Below are 19,789 nucleotides of genomic sequence, written 5' to 3' on the forward strand. Positions count from 1 at the left end.
TGATCAGCCCGAAGAGCAGCCCGAGGAGCAAGCACAACAAACGCATCAAATGCCTCCATATTTTCAATCCTTTATGGAGACATTCGATTTCCGATACGCTACCATGGACTCGCGCTTTTCCTCTATAGAGTCTCATTTATCCACAATGGGAGCTCAACAATTAGAGATTCTTCGGGAGATGCGTGCAAACAATGAATCAACCAACGCTCGTATCAATAAACTAACTCATGAAATGGCTGCTATGCGAGCCCGTTTTCCTCCTACCGATCCGGATGCTTGATTTTATGTTTAGCTTTAAAACTTTAAACAAAATGAATATTGTTTCAACATTTTGAATTGTTTGATTTTGTGGATTGTTGGATTTTGGATTTATGGATAATGTGAACTTATATGTTTGGTGTGTTTTATTCGTTATTGCATCATTTACATCATTATTAGCAATATGACCAATTTTGTCATATCACATTATTTATGAATATTGATTTCTGAAACTAATGGCTAACCTCTCTTTTGATTGTGATCTTAGCAGCTTAAGCTTATAATTAATAAATCAATTGGCTAAATGATTTTCAAAACCTTGTTTTACAATGTCTTTTTGATTTAACAAAAAGGGGGAGAAGAATAAGAGTTAAATGTTTTACATGATAAATTGAAGAAGTGTTAAAGTAAGGGGGAGTAATTTCAAAACTTGATTTCAAAAATCTTAAAATTACTAAAATGTTTTGTTATATCAAAAAGGGGGAGATTGTTGAAACATTTTAATATTTCGATATAACAAATTAAGTTAAATGGATTTTAAGATTTTCCAAATGATTTTCTAAAGTATATTCGATATAACTATTCGAATATCAAAACATTACTCCAAATATTTCAAAAATCATTTTTGATCCTTACTTAAGTGTAAAATTAAGTTTTAATCATAAAACAATTTCAAAATAATTTTACAAAGTATTTCGAACCAATTCAAAGCCAAAAATTCCAGATTGCTCAGAGGGAACCGATTCCCCCCCATAGGAGGAACCGATTCCCCCCTGAATGGTTTGGCTCCGAGATTTCCAGAATGCTCGGAGGGAACCGATTCCCCACAAGGGGGTACCGATTCCCCCTGTTCAACGGTCGAAATATTTGAATTTTACACTTAGGGAACCGATTCCCTATGAGAGGGAACCGATTCCCCCCACGCTCCAAGCTGTTTTATTAAATGTTTTCACACTAAAACGGCTATAATATCTTCTCTAATTATCCCCAACGTTCAGAAGTGATCCAAGGTGTATTTAAGCAAGCTTAGAAGCCATTGATCAATAACAAGAAACATCAAGCAACTAGAATCAAAAGAGAATCAAAGAGAAAGCATCAAACCTCAAGTTTGAGCATTTCAAGCCTATTTTCATTCAATATTCATTTTGCTTTCAAGAACACTTTTTGTGCTCAATTGTATTCATCTTTGAGTGTTCTTTTCTTTGTTCTAGAATTGTGCAAACATCTTACCTTGTGAGGTTTTCTTGTAAGTTTGCAAATTTGTAATCTTCTCTTTGAGAAAAGAGTGTTCTCAAGAGTTGGGGTATACTCTTGAGGGAATTGTAAGGTTATCTCTTTGGCCTCAAAAGAAAGAACAAATTAGTGAATTTGTTGGAAAATCCTTAGTGTGGATAGCTAAGGTAGTGGACGTAGACTTTGTTTGAGAAAGTCGAACCACTGTAAATCGCTGTGCAATTACTTTCAATTTTCTGCAAAAGCTTCCACAAAATTTTTATTGCCAATTCACCCCCCTCTTGGCCAATTTCGTCATTCGATTAACTCAACAGTTTTCATCCCATGCTCAGGGGTTATTCTTTTAGAGAAGTCGGAAGATTGGGTCACATTTTTCGGTTAACTGAGATATGAATCGTGCTATGTAGTTCAATCTGCCCAGAAAACCTCGGACCTCTTTTTGTGTTCGTGGTGGAGGTAGATTCTGGATAACCTTAACTTTATCAGGATCAACCTCAATGTTTTTCCTGCTGACTACGAATCCTAATAACTTCCCGGATGTCACCCCGAAGGTACACTTGTTCGGGTTCAGTCGCAGCTGGAACTTCCTCAATCTCTGGAAGAGTTTTCTTAAATTCTTGATATATTCATTCTCGGTATGTGCCTTGACAATCATGTCATCGACATAAACCTCGATTTCTCTATGCATCATATCATAGAACAGGGTCACCATAGCTCTCTGATATGTTGCCCCAGCATTCTTTAATCCAAAGGGCATCACCTTATAACAAAAAGTTCCCCACATTGGGATGAACGTGATCTTTTCCATATCTTTATGATGCATCTTGATCTGATTATATCATGAAAATCCATCCATTAATGAAAAAAGTGTTCCCAGCTGTATTATCCACCAATGTGTCAATGTGTGGCAGAGGGAAATTGTCTTTGGGACTTGCCTTGTTAAAGTCTCGGTAATCGACACACATGCGTACTTTCCTATCTTTCTTCGGTACAGGAACGATGTTGGCCACCCACTCTGGATACTTGGCCACTTGGAGGAAACCCTCATCAAATTGCTTCTTGACTTCTTCCTTGATCATAAGGAGTATTTCTGGTCGCATTCTCCTCAGCTTTTGTTGCACGAGTTTGCATTCTAGTTTGATAGGTAGTTTGTGGACTACCATATATGTGTCTAGTCCTGGCATGTCTTGATACGACCAAGCGAATATATCTCTGTACTCTTGAAGTAAGACTATCAAGTTTTGTCTTACTTCAGTCGAAAGAATTGTACCGATTTTAACCTCCTTTCTATCTTCGACAATGCCCAGATTCAAGATTTCGATCTTTTCCTCATGTGGCAGTATTTGATTCTCTTCTCTTTCTACTATTCTCAACAATTCGGTATGTAAGTTGCACTTCTCTTCATTGTCACATTCATCGAATTCCCCAAGACAAATGCCCGATTCAAAATCTACCTCCGGATCAGGATCATCAGTGCCTACATTATCGTTATCTAAGGACCTGAAAGAAAGAAAATGTGTATGCGTGAGAGGAAAGTATCCCACAAAAAACTGTCAAAAATTGAATTTGTAAGAGAATATAATAGAGTATTGAAAAAATGAATTCAAAAGAAATGAAATAAGAAAAATGTTTGACATGAAGAAAATTCGCATCTTTTATTGAATTTAAAACAATGTTTATTCACCCTTGCAAAAGATAACCTATTACCCCGGGTATAGGCAAATAGAAATAGTTTGAATATTACTTTGAAAGACTCTTGTAAACCACATGTAGTTCTTCCACCGACCAGTTGCTAGGCACAAACCCAGGTGGCAGAGGGTAGATTCCAGATTTATTGGCGTTGTCCGCATCTTCTGTGGTCACGACATTGATATCCAAATCTTCCAGAGCCACTTCTAAATCGGATGAAGTGGTTTTAAACTCATAACCACCTGACTTGAATGTGTGATAAAGAGGTGGGAGTATCACTAGTTCCCGTTGAAACTCGCTTCCAGTCAACCTGGCTAATCTTCTTTCCCGTTTCTTCTGGATTTCCTTTCTCTTTTCATGATAATTGTGCTGAAAACCAAGCCCAAACTGATCTAATTTTGAAATAGGAAGGACTGGATTAATCTTTCCTTGCAATTGCTTCCCAAACCCCCTTCCGATCTTGGCACCTCAGCCCAGGGTTTGCTTGATCTTCATCTTTGTGCATTTGAAGAGTCAGGGTTTAAAAATCTTCTTTCTTTCTACCACGAATGTGGCATTCACAAATTCCAAGGAGCGGAATGAACATTTTATCACTTCCTTATCTACTTCGATGTGGGGCCTCCGTGGTCACACTTGCCACAATATCTTCCTCAGCATTGATAATTACTAAGGCCCCGTCAATAACAAATTTAACTTTTTGATACAGTGTGGATGTACTGCACCTGCTTGATGAATCCATGGCCTCCCCAAAAGACAGTTGTAAGAAGGCATGATATCCATCACTAGGAACTCAACATTGTAGGTGGCAGGTCCGATGGTTAACGGTACCTCGATCTTACCAATAACCTCTCTCTTGGTCCCATCAAATGCTCGGACCACGTTATGGCAAGTTCTCATATGTGAGGTATCTACTGGCAGCCTTTTCAATGTAACCAAAGGTATCACGTTTAGAGCCGAGCCGTTGTTAATAAACACACTTGGTAGGGCATTCCCCTTGCAATACGTAGTAATGTGTAATGCCTTTGTTCGGCCTCTTCCTCCGGATGGAATCTCATCTTCTGAAGATGAGATTATCAGCTTGAATATTGTTCACCAGTCAATCCATCTTGCTGACTGGTATGTTTTGTGGCATGAACGTTTGATTCAGGACTTTCAACAGTGCCTCCCGATTTGCCTCTGAGTTTAACAAAAGTGCCAACATTGAAGTGCACATTGGGAAGCTGTGGAGCTGTTCTATAATACTGTACTTGTTATGCTTCAAGAATTTGATGAATTCTTTAGCTTTTTCCTCCTTTATAGGTTCATTGATAGCCAAAACATCTTCTTTGAAATGATCAAGTGGTCTCTGCCCCACTTTGCTATCACATTCATTAGAAGTACTCACCTAACATTCGTACTTCCATGGAACTTGTCGACTATCCTTGTACTGAAAAGGCCGAGGTGTTGTGATCATCATCTTTTCTTGAGTTGTTGTTGTCATCTTTGCTGTAGGGGTAATTATCAATGGACTACCCCTACCGAATCTTCTTTCTGATGATTCTCCGGTAGCGCAAACGTCTATTTCCGGGGAATCCTGAACTTCTTCGTAAAACCTCAGCTCTTTTCTATCCATAATGAGCTGGACTAATGTCTTGAACTCTGGGCAATCTTGCACTTTATGCCCTTCTTCATTGTGGTAACAACAATGGTTACCGTCTTCATTTCTTGTTGTATCTGGATATGGTGCAAGAAGCTCTGCTTTTACCATTTGGCTCCATACCCAAGCCAAAGGAGCTTTAACTTCCGAAACACTCGATTTGACTCTCTTACCCTTCTCGGTGGTGACTGCATTAATTCCAGTCTCTTGATGATTTGGCAAAGGATTTTGGGCGACGTTTGGTGTTCCAGAGTTGAAAGTGATCCAATTCTTGTTTCGCATTCGTTGTACAAGCCTCTTGAAGGCAAGACAATTTTCGATTGAATGCCCCTGTACACCGCCATGATATTAGCAATGAGCGTTATCGTCGAACCATCTCGGGTAAGGGGCTTTATTGGATCCATAGGATAAGGCGACACCGCGTGAGTGTCGAAGAGCTGTTGGTATAACTCTTTGTATGTCATGGGAATGGGATCGAATTGCTCCCTTTCATTTTCATTTCTTGGTTCTCTCTGGTTCTGTTTAGAAGTATCGGATGGTACAGGTGCAGTGGTATTTGAACTTGAGATCGTAACACCCTTGTTTGGGTTGTAGGTGTTGACATTATTGATCTCTCGCTCTTTGTTCTTCGTGGGAGGGTTCTTACTGGAGTCTTATTCCTTAATTTTTCCTTGTTTTATGGCTAATTCGATCATTTCACCAGCCATAACTAGATCTGAGAAACTTCCTGATGTGATTGCCATCAGGTGCCCGAAGTAAGGTGCCTTTAGGGTCTGTACAAATAGCTTTCTAGTTTTCTTTTTATCCAAGGGTGGATGAACTTGCACAGCCAAATCCCTCAAACGTTTTGGGTATTGTTGGAAACTATCGTTATGCTTTTTCTCCAAGCTTTGTAGCATAACCCGGTCTGGTCTCATATCGTTGATATGCTTGTACTGCTCCAAGAAAGACTTGGCTAAGTCTTTCCATGTCTTGATATGAGTTCGGCTGAGCTGATTGTACCACCGGATAGCTGAACCGGATAGGCTCTCCTGGAAGCAATGGATCAAGAGTTGGTCATTTCCCACATATCCTGTCATTTTCCGACAGAACATAGTGATGTGGGCTGAGGGGCAACTGTTCCTAACAAACTTCTCGAACTCAAGGACCTTGAATTTTGGTGGAAGCACCAAATCTGGAACTAGACTCAACTCCATTGCATTTACCCCATAATAGTCATGGTCACCTTTGACCATTTTCATCTGGTCTTCTAACATCCTAATTTTCTCTTCCATTTTTTAGCTTTATCCTCCTCATCAAAATCCGGGACATGATAATTATCCGGATGATTGTCAGTGATGGTCGTAGAAGTTTATATCTTAATAGTAGATGCAGTTTTCCCTTTAGTAGTGGATGAGTCCCCGGGCAATGTAGTTTTCCCTTTAGTAGCGGATGAGTCCCCGGGTAATACTCCGGGTGAGATAACCACTTGTGAGGTTGGTGGTATAGTTAACCCTTTAAATGAACCTGCCCTTGGCGCACTGGCCTGCTGTAAGCCCGATAACTTGGCCACAATTTGATCGACCAAGGACTCCTGGTTTTTCTTGATGGATTCCAGGGTACTTTGACTATTCTGAGCCATCTTATCTTCCAGTTCTTTTTGCAATTTTGTCATGTTCTCCTCGAGTTTTTCCATTATGGCCTCCATTTGTCTCTTTTTTGTTCGAGTATTGTACGGATGATGTGTGTCTTTAGCTCTTGGTATTTTCTCTTTCTGAGACATGTTCTGTTAGTTAATACGAATGTAAAAACATGGAAAATATAAAAACATGAAATATAAAATGCAAAGTATACAATGCATGATGTATGTAATTTAGAGGCATTGATCCAGAAAAGTGTCTATTATTATAAATAATCCTTATTTAAACAAAAATATTTTATCTTATAAGAGATATAAAAACAATCAAAGGTATATCCGGACTAAATCCTCTAGACCCCGAACATCTTCTAGAAGGTTGACAAGTCTTCTTCCTTTATCTATTACTGGTTGAATGCTCTATCGAACCACTCCGGTTTCCCTTTCCAAGCCATGTAGATGACGGGCTGCTTTTTGTACTTGATCCAGGAAATATCGGATGACTGCGTCTCTAGCCTTCACCCTTTACTGAGCTTGCTCCTAACGGAAACGCCACTGTAAACCTCTGTCGAAAAACACTATCTGAAGTTCGCTTGCTTGTTCTTGAATCCATCAAGAATGGCTTCTAACTCAGCTATTTTTTTTCCATCTTTCTCATGTTGTTTCTCCATATCAGCCATATGGATTCTCAAGCATTGGTTATGATGTTGACTATCTGCTAAGCACCTTTGAGTAGTCTTCTGCTGTTCCTTCTGAGCTCTCTCATCAGGCCCCTCGACTTTCTTTTAAGGCTGTGAGCTTCATCTTTCCAGTATTCAGAGGTCCTTTTCAACTTAGAGTTATCTTGGACTTTATCTTGGTACCCCTTTTTCAAGTCCTTGAGCTCAGAACAAATCTTCTTATGTTCTTTCTCCAGCTTGTCTGCCCGATCTTTCTGAGCGTCGACATCTAGCTTCCACTGATATCGCTCAGCCTTGAGCTCTCTTACCTTTTGCTTCAGTTTATTCTTCACAGCTTCAAACTCTGCTTTTGCTATCTCAAGCTCGGAAGGGATTCCTCCATGGTCCGGGTGTCCTCACAGTCTGGCACCGAGATATTGTCATTTTTTCGCAATCTTCGCCATTCCAAATAATCTGGCGTGAGTATATCTTTAGCAGCTACGACCTCCATCCGAAATATTTTCCTCTATAACTCGGCTGCTTCCTTGATCATCTTCTTATAGTTATCACCATGATACACAAACTCTGATGTAAATAATTTGTATGTGGCTGGGACAAACTGACGTGCCCCATACTGTCGAAGTACTAATAACGGAGAATACCCAACTGCACCCCATAGTCTAAGTAGGGTCATAGTGTCGGAATCCGTACATCGAAAGAAAATGTCACTATAGAACAACCAGGGGGCTCTCCAAGCAATATCTCGATCCTGAAGGTGCGTGAAGACCTTCATCCATTTTTCCTTTGAAGCACCTTAATGACACTTCATAGTGATGAACTCTCCCAAAGGTGAATAGGTGGTGCTGAATCGGCAGTAGGCAACCCCGTTAGTCTTTCAGAAGTGGTTGTGAATCCATACTTGGAGTAGCTGAACACACCTTGTGAACCTCCCTCCACTAGTCTTTCTGTAATGGTTGAGAGAGCGAAAGGTCTCGGCTAAGATGGCTTGTGCTGGATTTACTCACCTCGAGAGTTGTTCGAATAGCTCTGCCACAGCTGCATCAATGTATCCCAAAGTCTTCAGGAATATAATCAAACCATATAAACCTAGTGCAAACAGATCTATTGCCTTCCACTAATCGGGATGATTCTTCATCAGTTGCCTTATATGAAGCCAGGCGATTCCTTCCCCACTGTCTTTTTGTCGAGCTCGGTCAGTTACCCACTTTTCGTAAACCCCATCAACCTTAGCCAATGCATTCTTGAAGGGTTGACTTTTGATGTGTTTAATGTAGGCTCGCTCTAATTTAATGCTTTCACAGTGTAGCAGTGTAGAGTATTCTTCGATGGTGGGCACCATGTCCTCCTGGTTAAAGGTAAATCAATTGTATCCTGGGTTCCAAAACTGAACCAAGGCTCTGATTAAGGGCTCATCAGTCTTGACAGAAAGAAAAAAGTGCAATATCACCGTACCGCTGGCTGAACTTCTGCTTCCGATCAATCTTCCAACTGTCCCAGATGTCCCGAAGCTCTTGTACTTCATTCTGCTTTAGGCTGATAGAGGCGTAGTTACCCAGCTCTGACACATAGCTCCCTTGAAGACTGTCTCCCTTTTCCTTCTGAGTCTTCTCGGACCATAGTCGTACCTCGGCGTTTTTTTATCTCTTGTATTACAACACCTTTGTCCATTAATTCAGATTATTTTATGTGTAATAAACACCTTTTTAGGGATCAATAGCCTCTTGTTATGATGCAAATGTTAAAAAACAAACAAAAAGGCAAAAAATTAGTAAAATAAATAAAAATAATAATAATAAAAATGATGAAAGAATGAAAGAAAAATAAAAAGACAAACAAACATCATGGTTAGGGTGAAAATATCACAGGTTTTGGAATGTGGTTTTGAGGTATGTTATAATTCTCCATAGTCGCCCAGTTTAGGTTCTAAAAAACGGTACCCGAGTTCTCCTTGTCGGTGCTCCCTTGGACTTACCAGACCCTTAGTCCTAAACCCATTACAAGCTTGTGTTGACTAAGTTAAACTCAAGAGGAAACACTCCCTTATGTCTGTGCGGTGAATAAATTCACACGAAGACATAAGGTATATGAATCCCGAAGGCTACTTGCTAGGCATGTGCGGTGAATAAATTCACACGAAGGCGTCGTTTTAACCCGACTTAAACAGGGTTCGGAGCTCGGGTATAGTGCATTATACGAAAAAAGTTAAAAATATGAAATCGTTGAAAAAACGTCAGTACAACTATTTATTTGAAAAATAATCAAAGATAAATAATTGGAATCGAATAAATAACTTAAAATTTATTATTTTCACATAAAAAGACAACCGAAAATTAATTTGGCCTGACTCACTTACCTGGTCCCCAGTGGAGTCACCAAACTATCACACCGCCTTTCGGGTGGGCCCGAAATTTGGCTTCGACTTAAATAAAATATTGGAGTCGCCACCGATCATTTAAAAAATATTTAGGTTGATCGGATACCATCTTACCTGATCTACGTTTTACCAGAAATATGTCGGGCTCGGGAGTCGGTTACAGTTAAGGAAGGATTAGCACCCTAGAGCTGTCCTTTTGGTACCATTTAATTTATCGGTTGTCTTAATTACAAAAATTTAAATTTAAATTTAAAAATTCGATCATAATTATTTACCTTTTGATCAATTAAAATTATCCCTAAAAATCATAAATAAAGTAAAAAAAATAAAACCAACAAAGACAAAGAATTAGTATTAAAAGATAAAATATAAAATAGATAAATAAATAAATAAAAGGGAACGGAAGAGAATTTATATAAAAAAATAAAAAGAAATTAGAAATAATTAAAATTCACGGATCGAATTAAATATAGGAATGAGTTGTAAGAGAAAAACATAAACTTAATATATTAAATAGCAAAAAAAATAAAGTACTAAAATAGCACAAACAGAAAATTAAAGGATTAAAGTAAAAGGACCTAATAAATAAATATGAATAAATAAGATCCTCAACAATCAATTTAAAATAAATACATGAGCCTAAATTGTAATAAAATCTAATTATGTTGACTAAAATGTAATAAAACATAAAATAATAACTAAATAAAAAAATAAACAAGGATACGAATAATAAAAAAATTGAAATAACAGTGACTAAATTCGAAGATTATTAAAAATAAATATGCATATTCGAAACACATAACAAAATATATTACCAGAATGCAAAAGGCATTAAAATAGGGAGCTTAAAGGTGATTTTACCCTGATAGAGTGATAGGACCAAAGCACAAAACACGCTGAACATGAGGACCTTATGTGTGATTTAATCATTAATATATATGAACAAAATATACAGCTCCTAAAAACTACTGGCCTGCCAAGTGATTTAACCAATTTTTTTTAAAGCTTAATATCTTTTCCTTTATTCCTTCTACACGTGAACCATATCAGTTTTTCATTTCTAGTCTTCTGCTTTATTTTCCTTCACCAGCGCGACAGAGCAACCATGGTGACCCAAATTTCCAGTGAACTCGAGAGCCACACCGACCACTCAACTCTAGACCCGACGACGACGACACCCCTACTCCGACGCACTGCAACAAGGTAACTTAACTCTCTATCTCTATTTTAATTATTTTTTTAACTCATGGAATTTACGTTAACTACGAACAAAATTACAAACTAAAATTCTTATTATTAGTTGCATTCGAATTAAACAAATAAATTAAAGAAAACTGAAATATAAACTAAACTACCTTAGGATTGCTGGAAAAAAAATCTATATTTTATTGCTATCCCCTTCTGAAAAACAAGAGTAATCCCCTTACAATTGTTTTCCTCCTCTCCTGGTGTTACATTTTCAATCGGCTATTTATAGCCATTTCTTACATAGCTTTTACATATAAAAAAATAGCAATTTGCAATCTGATCATACTTTAGATCAGATCTCAGTCTCACATGCATCTGTAGGCATTGGTAGGAAACAAGCATTAATGCTCTGGGGCAGCGATGGCAGCAAGTTGTTTAGAGTAGGGCCAGGGCGAAATGAAGTGTCTACAAAACTTCTACAAATTTCAGATGAAAAGTACTAGCATTTCGAGAAAATGTTTTACAATGTTTGGGAAATATTGTTTAAACATTTTTTCAATTAGTTGATGATTTTTTTAAAATTATTTATTACAAATATTAAATACAATAAATAATATTATTTATCATAAAACTTAATGTTATTATTTTTAAAATATTAAACTAATTTATTTATTATTAAAATATTATTTTTATAATTTTATTAATAAAAATATTAATATTGGTATATTTTATTGAAATAAAAGTATTATAGATTATATTAATTATTTATTAAAGTAATAGTGTTATATTATATTTTAAAAATATTAATTAGTATATTTTAAATATATTTATTAAAATATATTATATTATTATTAATATTAAATGTAATAACATTATTCATTATTAATAATTTAATATTATTTCTATGAAATAAATAATAATAAATTTTATTAATAATTTATTATATATTATTAAAATAAAAATATAATATCTTATATTATTATAATATAATTGATTATTTTATTGTAATATTAAAAATATAATATTATATTATTAGAAATATTAATAAATATATTTTAAATATTTTAATAATTAATATTTTGATTAAAATAATATTAAAATATTTTATTATTATTAATTCATAAAATAAAATTATTTTGAGTATTTATTCTTTGAAGTGAAAAATTTGAAAAATGACTTACGAAAAATCAGATCATAAGTCATTTTCCAGAAAATACAAAGGAAATTATGTTGACCAGAAAAATGTTTTACATTGATCAACCAGTTTTCCCCTAACCAAACACTGAAAAATGAGGAAAATATTTTCCGGAAAACGTTTTTCGTGAAACAAATGAACACAAAATGTAATTTATTTTACGGAAAATATTTAAAAAAAAAAATCAGCGAAACAAACGAACCCTTAAATTCATTTTACTACTTGCTTTGTATTTTCTGTAAAATGTTTTGAATCATGTTTAATTCCTTGGTCATGTGATGGAAGATGTAGCAGATACATTCAGGCATGAACCGGAGGTTGGCAGATTCTCCCCAGATCAACAAATAAAGCCCCACGTAAAGTAACTCACGGCGGTGACCAGAGTTGGAGCGGTCGCTTCTCGAGATCCATACGTTAGATTTCTTGCCTAAATAAGAGCACCGGTTCGTGTAGTTCCTGAGGAGTTTCCGGCGGAACGTATGAAGTACGCCGGCGTCGAGGATATCAATGTTTTCCGGCGGAGGAGACAACCACATCTGGGAGTTGGAGAGGTGGAGGACGAGGTGTTCCCTGTGGCTCTTGACGTTGTCGTGCTGGAAACAGAAGAAGAGAGCCAGCCAGTCTAGTAGGTCCATAGCAGGATGTCATTGTACATTTAAACTATAATTTACTTAATTTAGCATACTTTTAAATAATTTAATTTTAAATTCCTTTTTAAATAATTTAAAATCTGTATACAGTTGAAATACACTTTTAAAAGTAATTTTAGTAAAAGACGTGGTGTACTATAAATTTCTCCTTTCATTTTAACCACTTATGCTAAAGACGTTTATAATTGAACAAGTTAACAATACTTTCAATCTATCCGACTGAAATTAACGTTATTTCTGAATTTAAGATCGGAATCAGTAAGAGATCTACCTTCAACCACCAAAGACAAAGAAGCAAAATATTTTCTCTTGAATCTACCAATAACACGATCTCTTTTCTTTTTTTTCTTTCTTTCCAAGACGGAAAGTGCTTGATCTTGGATCCTCAATAAAGACCCGTACCTTCTGGATGGAACACGACATTTAAGTGCATGCACATCTGGAGACCATACCTTCAGAACTTGACTGATGACATCTTCACTATGCGAAGAACAGATAAAGAATTCTGAGCTGACTTAGAATTTATTTCACTATCCACATTCCTTGCCCAAGAATTTGGTGTCACCAGCAAATCTTCCTAAAGGGATTGAACAGCTTTTAAGGCAGGGGTCACCGACTCAGGAAAGAATCGACCTTCATTCTTGATAGGATATTATATGATTGAAAATTCATTTGTGCAACCTCTTCTAAGGCTCTATCTGAACATAGCCCAACTTCAGCATTATTCGATTTTTTTCTTCTTCATGATATCAGATTCTGAAGTTACAATGTGCTCAATACCAGACAAGCCTAACGTCCCTTTTCGAACAACCTCAACCCAACTTTGGTTGGGCTTCAACCCATTATGGGAAGGAAAAATACACTAGTCACAAAAGAATATCTAACAATAGGAGACCATTGATCTGTCCCAATCAATCAAGAAATGCATCAAGATGAATATAACATGAAGCACTAAACTATCGTAACGATAAAGAAAATTGTAGCATAAAAGCATTGAACAATTGATATTTGAAAATAAAATTAATAATAATACCTCGTAAAATAAGTATTATGGTTTTGCATTGTTGAAAAAGTTTCAGCATTAAAAATGGTTTAGTCCGAAGATGTTTAACAAAATTTAATTTTTAATAATATGGTAATTAATTGGTCAAATGTTGTTAATGTTTGGTTAAATTAGAATGGGTGGTGGACGGCGGAGGTTTCAATTAATCTAATGAGGATATAGTCAGACAAGAGAGACGTGGTATATTGTTGATCGCATGAAATCATAAAAGTCGTCGATCAAGCCTATGCCTCTTAATCCATGCTGACAGTTGAATTTGACCACAATCTCATTTATTTTATTTACACTAACATTCAACAGTTCATCAATGTTTCTATTTTTAGCTTCTAAATAATTAAAATTTATTTTTTCTCAAAAGTTTAAGCGTTTGATGCATTCTTAATGATAATGATAATAATAATATATAAAAGATCGAGTATGTATATTTGATTGGTTGATTAGTTATTCATCTTTATTTTTTTCATATTCTATTAAGTCATGAGTTCTAAATCGATTAGGGAAACTTTCTTTCCCTCCTTTGGAGTCTCATATTCCCTTCTCTCGAGATAGGATTAAATTTAGAATTTGTGAAAAAATAATATTTAAAGGATTAGTGGCTGATACGAATCAAATGATTTTAATAGTTAAGGGATTGATGTAATCGTTTAAGGTTTTGGGTTAGAGCATCATGTATGCGAGTACGAGTTAACATTGTCAAATGATTGAGAATTTTTTAGGATAAACTGCACATTTTGTACCCAAATTTTTACTTTTGGTACGTTTTAGTACCTGAAGTTTTAATTTTTACAAATCATATCTAAAGTTTAGTTTTTATTTCATTTTAGCACACAACCGTTAAAAATTTAACGGTAGAACTGACGTGGCATTTTAATTATTTTTAACTTTTAAATTATTATTTATATTAATATTTAATTAATTTTATTCAACAAATAAGATAGTGACACGTGCCACCACCTTATTAGAAACAAAATAAAGTTTAATCTCCCAAAAGGAGTGCTCACCAAGACTCAAACCTGAGTCTCCTAGGTAATTGGATAAAAATGCCAAAGTATATATTTAATCTAGAATATCTCATAAAATATTCAAGCATTTAATCACTAAATAAGATTAAGAATTAATTTAATACATACCAAAATTATTATTTAACATATAAAAATATTAAATTAAAATTAAATAATTTTCATTTTAACTTGAAATAAAAATAATTAAAAATAATTTATATATTTTTAAGATCAATATTATTTTATTTTAAAAAATATATGTATTTAATTTAATTTTTTTATAAGTTAAATGATAGTTTTGGTATGTATTAAATGCTTGAATATTTTGCGAGATATTCTAAGTTAGAATCATAGATTTAACAAATTTCTTTTATTTTATAATGATAGTTCAATCGGCTGAGCACTTCCCTTCCCCCAAGGAGACAGGTTTGAGTCTTGGTGAGCACTCCCTTAGTGTTTAAACTTTGTTTTGTTTATTAGTTGAATAAAAATTAATTAAATACTAATATAAATAATACTAAAAAATAAAAAAAATAAAATGTCACGTTAACTCTATTGTTAAATTTTTAACGACATATATTAAATGAAACAAAACTAAAATTTAGGTATGATTTTGTAAAAAATAAAACTTTGAGTACTAAAATGTACAAAAAGTAAACTTTAAGTACTAAATACTAATTTACCGATTTTTTTAACATATACTAATTACCTTATTTCATCATGTATTTATATAAAAAATAGTTGTTGTATGCTGGAATGGACTGAGGGGGGTGGGGTAGTTTTACTTGAAATTTTAAAATATTATATATTTTAATTTTTATATATTTTTTATTGAAAATGTTTTTGTCCTCTTAATGTTTTATAAGTTTAAGTTTAAATTCTAAAATTTTATAACTATACTAATTACCTTATATTCATCATGTATTTATATAAAAAAAATAGTTGTTGTATGCTGGAATGGACTGAGGGGTGGGTGGGGTAGTTTACTTGAAATTTTAAAATATTATATATTTTAAATTTTTATATATTTTTTATTGAAAATATGTTTTTGTCCTCTTAATGTTTATAAGTTTAAGTTTATAATTCTAAAATTTTATAAACTATAAAATCTTGGATCCGTCGCTGCCACTAACTCTTTTTAAATTTTATTTTGTTCTTAATCCCTCTAACTTTATTAGTTATCATTTTAACCCATAGACTTGTTTCAATACTAACCCCCTAACATTTACTTTCTTGCAATATTACCCTTTTTGTTCCTTTAATTTACGCGCTTTAATTTATGGATTTATATTTTAGTCCTTTTTTATTTAATGCAATTTAAATCTCCAATATTTATTTTTATTTCCTTCAATATTTATGCAATTTATATTTCACCACCAACATTTATTCTATATTTAATTAACACTTTACATTAAATATTGTAGCTTTTAATTTCCTGCCGTTTGATTTTAGACTTATCTTTGTTTACTTAACATGATTTGAGAATTTAACTTTATAGGTAAGATAGTCAAAGTTAAATTTTTATTTATTTATTCATTCATTTTTACATTTAAATTACTTTTACTTTGTTTCCACCTTTATTCTAATTCCCTTTTAATTCATATGCAATTACTAAGATTACTTTCCCTTAGTAGGTATCCATTCATTATTAGAGATTAGTTTACGACACTGTTAAAACGCTGAAATTGAAGAAAATGTGGCTATTGCTTTTGGCATTTTGAGTCGGTCACTGCAGGGGACCCAGCCGGCCTTGGCTCCATTTAACCGATGCATGAACCGTGGACCGGCTTCGTAGTATCAAAAAGGTTGAGCCTTGACCTCCATTGACGCCGCCGTCGGCCAAACTGTTTTGGCTCATTTCAACGCCGTCTTTCTGCCAACTTTGTGCATCTCAGGGTCTTTGGGGATTTTAATTTTGTCTTCTGGAAACGCTTACTTAATTTTATGAAATGAACAATTAGGTCACTGATTTGAAATACTAATTCAAAATAATATTCCTAAAACTTATACATTCTATCAATTTGATTCTAATTCGAAATAGTTCAATAAATTTAACCTTTTATATTTAAGAATTCTAATAATTTAATCTTTGTTCTTCTCCAAAAATGTTAATTTTCATGTTACTTTCCTTGTATAATAACAATTTAATAATAATTTGTTGTTACTATATAGTAAAACGTGGTTCTCCAATTGTTGCTTTGATCAATATACTCACTTGGTTTGAATATTGTAAAAAAGAATTGAATTGATGGAATTTTAAATAGAATGAGTAAATTATCAAATTGTTTCAAATTAGGACCAAATTAATTGAATATATAAATTTTAAGAACTAAAATTATTATTTATATCAAATCATATTAAACGCATGTGTCAGTTCTATCGACAAAATAAGTTGTTTGCAAAATATTTTAATTGCGTGACTAAATTATAACTTTTAAAAAGGAAAAAGTATATTGTTTGTAACATGATCAATAATTGAGTGACCTGGGTTGTATTTTATCCAATGAACAGTTATGTACAAAAGTGTTTAGATAATTGACAAAAATGGTATAGAATGTTTGAAACTCTTGAATCCACTGAATTTTCTCCATCCGATCAAGCTGGATAAGAGGAGAGCAGGTTGCTTGGAATGCAAGGAGAGTTCATCCATACTTTGCCATGCAATTGAGCACCTCTCTAGCTTTCTCTTTAGTCTTATGTCCACATTCCACTTGTACCACCAAGCACAATTTTGCCACGATCCCCAACTGCACCATCTCTTGAACCACATCACATGTGCCACAGAACTTGGAAATGGACACAGGATCCTCACTGCCCTCTGGTTTGCGACCTGAGATACTCGAAGTATCTTCTTCGAAACGACCACGAGCCCGGCTCTGTGACTTAGCAGCTCCGACCTGCCTTCGCATCGACAAACTTCGTCTAGCACCGTTAGGATTATTTCACAAGCCCTTCTATGTGATGAATTGAGAAGCATGTCGACCAAGACCGGAACCACACCTGCTTTGGCAGCCTTGATCTTGTTTCTTCCCCCACGGACAAATAGTTACCAGCAACTTCAATGTAGCTTTTGTGGCCCGTTGGGAAACTTTGTCGCATAAAACTCGAACCAGCTCGGCGAAGAGTTCCTGTCTCAAGCTGATGAGTTGCATCGGATTGGCTATTTCGAGCATTGATTTCAACATGAACACCGCGTAAGTCCGACATTCGTAGCTTCCGCGTTGCATTACTCTCGTTACGGACCCTATGAAATCACCATTCCTCCCCATAAGATTCTTGAGAGCAGCTTCCGATAGTTGGAGATTGTAGAGAGTGTTCAAAGCCTCGTCGGCCACCGTCGAGTCGTATTTGCTCACAATCGAAGCCAAGAACTCAACGGCACCGGAAGACTCGATGCACCTCTTGTTCGTATCATTCTCGGAAGCGATCAATCGTAGCCGGACTAAACACTTCATAAGTTGCAACGGTGACATGGCATCATCGAGGAGTTTTTTAATCTGATCTTTGCTGATGGGTGGCTTCGGCGTCGGGATTCGTTCAATGCCATGGCAAGCATTTAAAGTGCACCATGATTGAATCAATCTTCTCAGGGTATGATTGGGGACAAGTTCACAATCCGAAATAGTTTGTTTCGTAGCCGGACATGCAGTGTTCTTGCCTGAAAACAGCCATTTCTCGATGCTTTCCCTGTCGTATGTAATCCCTGTCGGAACCGTGACAGGATCCTTCATAATCTCCCAGAGAGATTGGACAGATAAAAAATGGAGGAATGTGAGAATGCTGCCATGGAGGCTGAGAATGATGAAAGCTCAAATGAAGGAGGAGGAAACTTAAAGATAGAGAGATGACAGAATGAAAATTTTATTGATCATTGAAGAAAGTACTCTACCTACAATCTAATATAAGTGTGGCTTATATAGCCCAAGTAACCAACAACTATAACAAACTAATAACAACTAATAACAAGCTAATAACAAACCATAACAAACTCTAACATTCACTCTACTTTTCCACCTTTTAATTTTCTTCAAAATAAACTTGCTATTAGAAAGTTGATCAAACAAAGAGTGCAAACTTAATAAGCTGGAATTCAACCGTCTTGCCGTCTCGATGAACAATTTACCGAACATCTTCTTTCTTCAACTTTCCTCGGCTTTCTTCTTCTTTTCAGAGTTTTTTTTTTTCATCTTCACTGTTCTTCCTCACTTATTGGGACTTTCTTTTGTTGGAAGCAAGGCGGTTAAGCTACGAGCTCCCGAATGCAATCTGAAGCCTCTCTGGGCAAGAAAACATCCTATTTTGTCTGGTTAAGGAAGGCAAGGCTGTTAAACTCTTAACCCTCCCCAGAGATTTTCTTCTATGGTAACTTAGCTGTTAAGCCTCAAAGTTCCATGTCAAACTTTGGAGAAGAAGTAACAAGTGATGAACGATTACTCTATGAACACCTTAAAGCTGCTGTACGATTGGAGAACCGAACGGAAAAATGCATAACCAGCAAAACAGTAGATGCACCAACTGAACCACTCAATGGTCACCTTAGAATCAAACCATCAACAATTTGTAGCAGCAAAAATCACAATACGAACCAATAACATGAGTAGTAGTGAACCAAAGCAACCAAATATTAACTAAAAAACATCTAAAGCAAAACGAAAATCTGCAACAAACTCCATTGAAAACCATTCTGTTGCCATAGCAGTGAGCGAGACTCTGACCTTGTTCAGTAAACAGAAAAACAGTTTCGATCAATAAGGATTAAAACCGAACCGCAAAACATACCAGCAAAGGTAGACGACCGATGAAACAACAACCATGAGATATTAGATCTGAAATATAACCGAGTAACCCATAACCATCAATTCACTTGGTGTTTCCAGATAACATACGTGCTCTCTGATAACTTGACAGTATCAGCTTTAGGAAGAGGATGAATCAGATAAGAGGTAGAAGCAATAATAGTTGAGTTTACATCAGGCCTGTGAGTAAATTGAACTCCATGTGTCATCTTAAAACAAGAGCACTCTAACAGGCAATCTAACAAACAGGAGGCAAAATTATGAACCAAACCAAAACAAGACGAACCAAAGAAGCTTAAGCCAACAACCAAATGCAACCGATCAGATCCAGAAGAAAAAGGAGCAAAACACGCAAGAAAACACAACTGAACGATTTTTTTCACTATTTGCTCAAAGGCTAACTGATTGCCA

General features: G+C 35.3%; 1 pseudogene; it reads right to left on the minus strand.

Annotated features, from left to right (window-relative positions):
• Nucleotides 1-17,141: 17,141 nt before the first annotated feature.
• On the minus strand, nucleotides 17,142-19,276 carry LOC120129256 (annotated as a pseudogene).
• Between the last annotated feature and the right edge of the window lie 513 nt (nucleotides 19,277-19,789).

The sequence above is a fragment of the Hibiscus syriacus genome, unplaced genomic scaffold, assembly GCF_006381635.1.
Source record: "Hibiscus syriacus cultivar Baekdansim isolate YM2019G1 unplaced genomic scaffold, ASM638163v2 tig00110483_pilon, whole genome shotgun sequence".
NCBI classification, from domain to species: Eukaryota; Viridiplantae; Streptophyta; class Magnoliopsida; order Malvales; family Malvaceae; genus Hibiscus; species Hibiscus syriacus.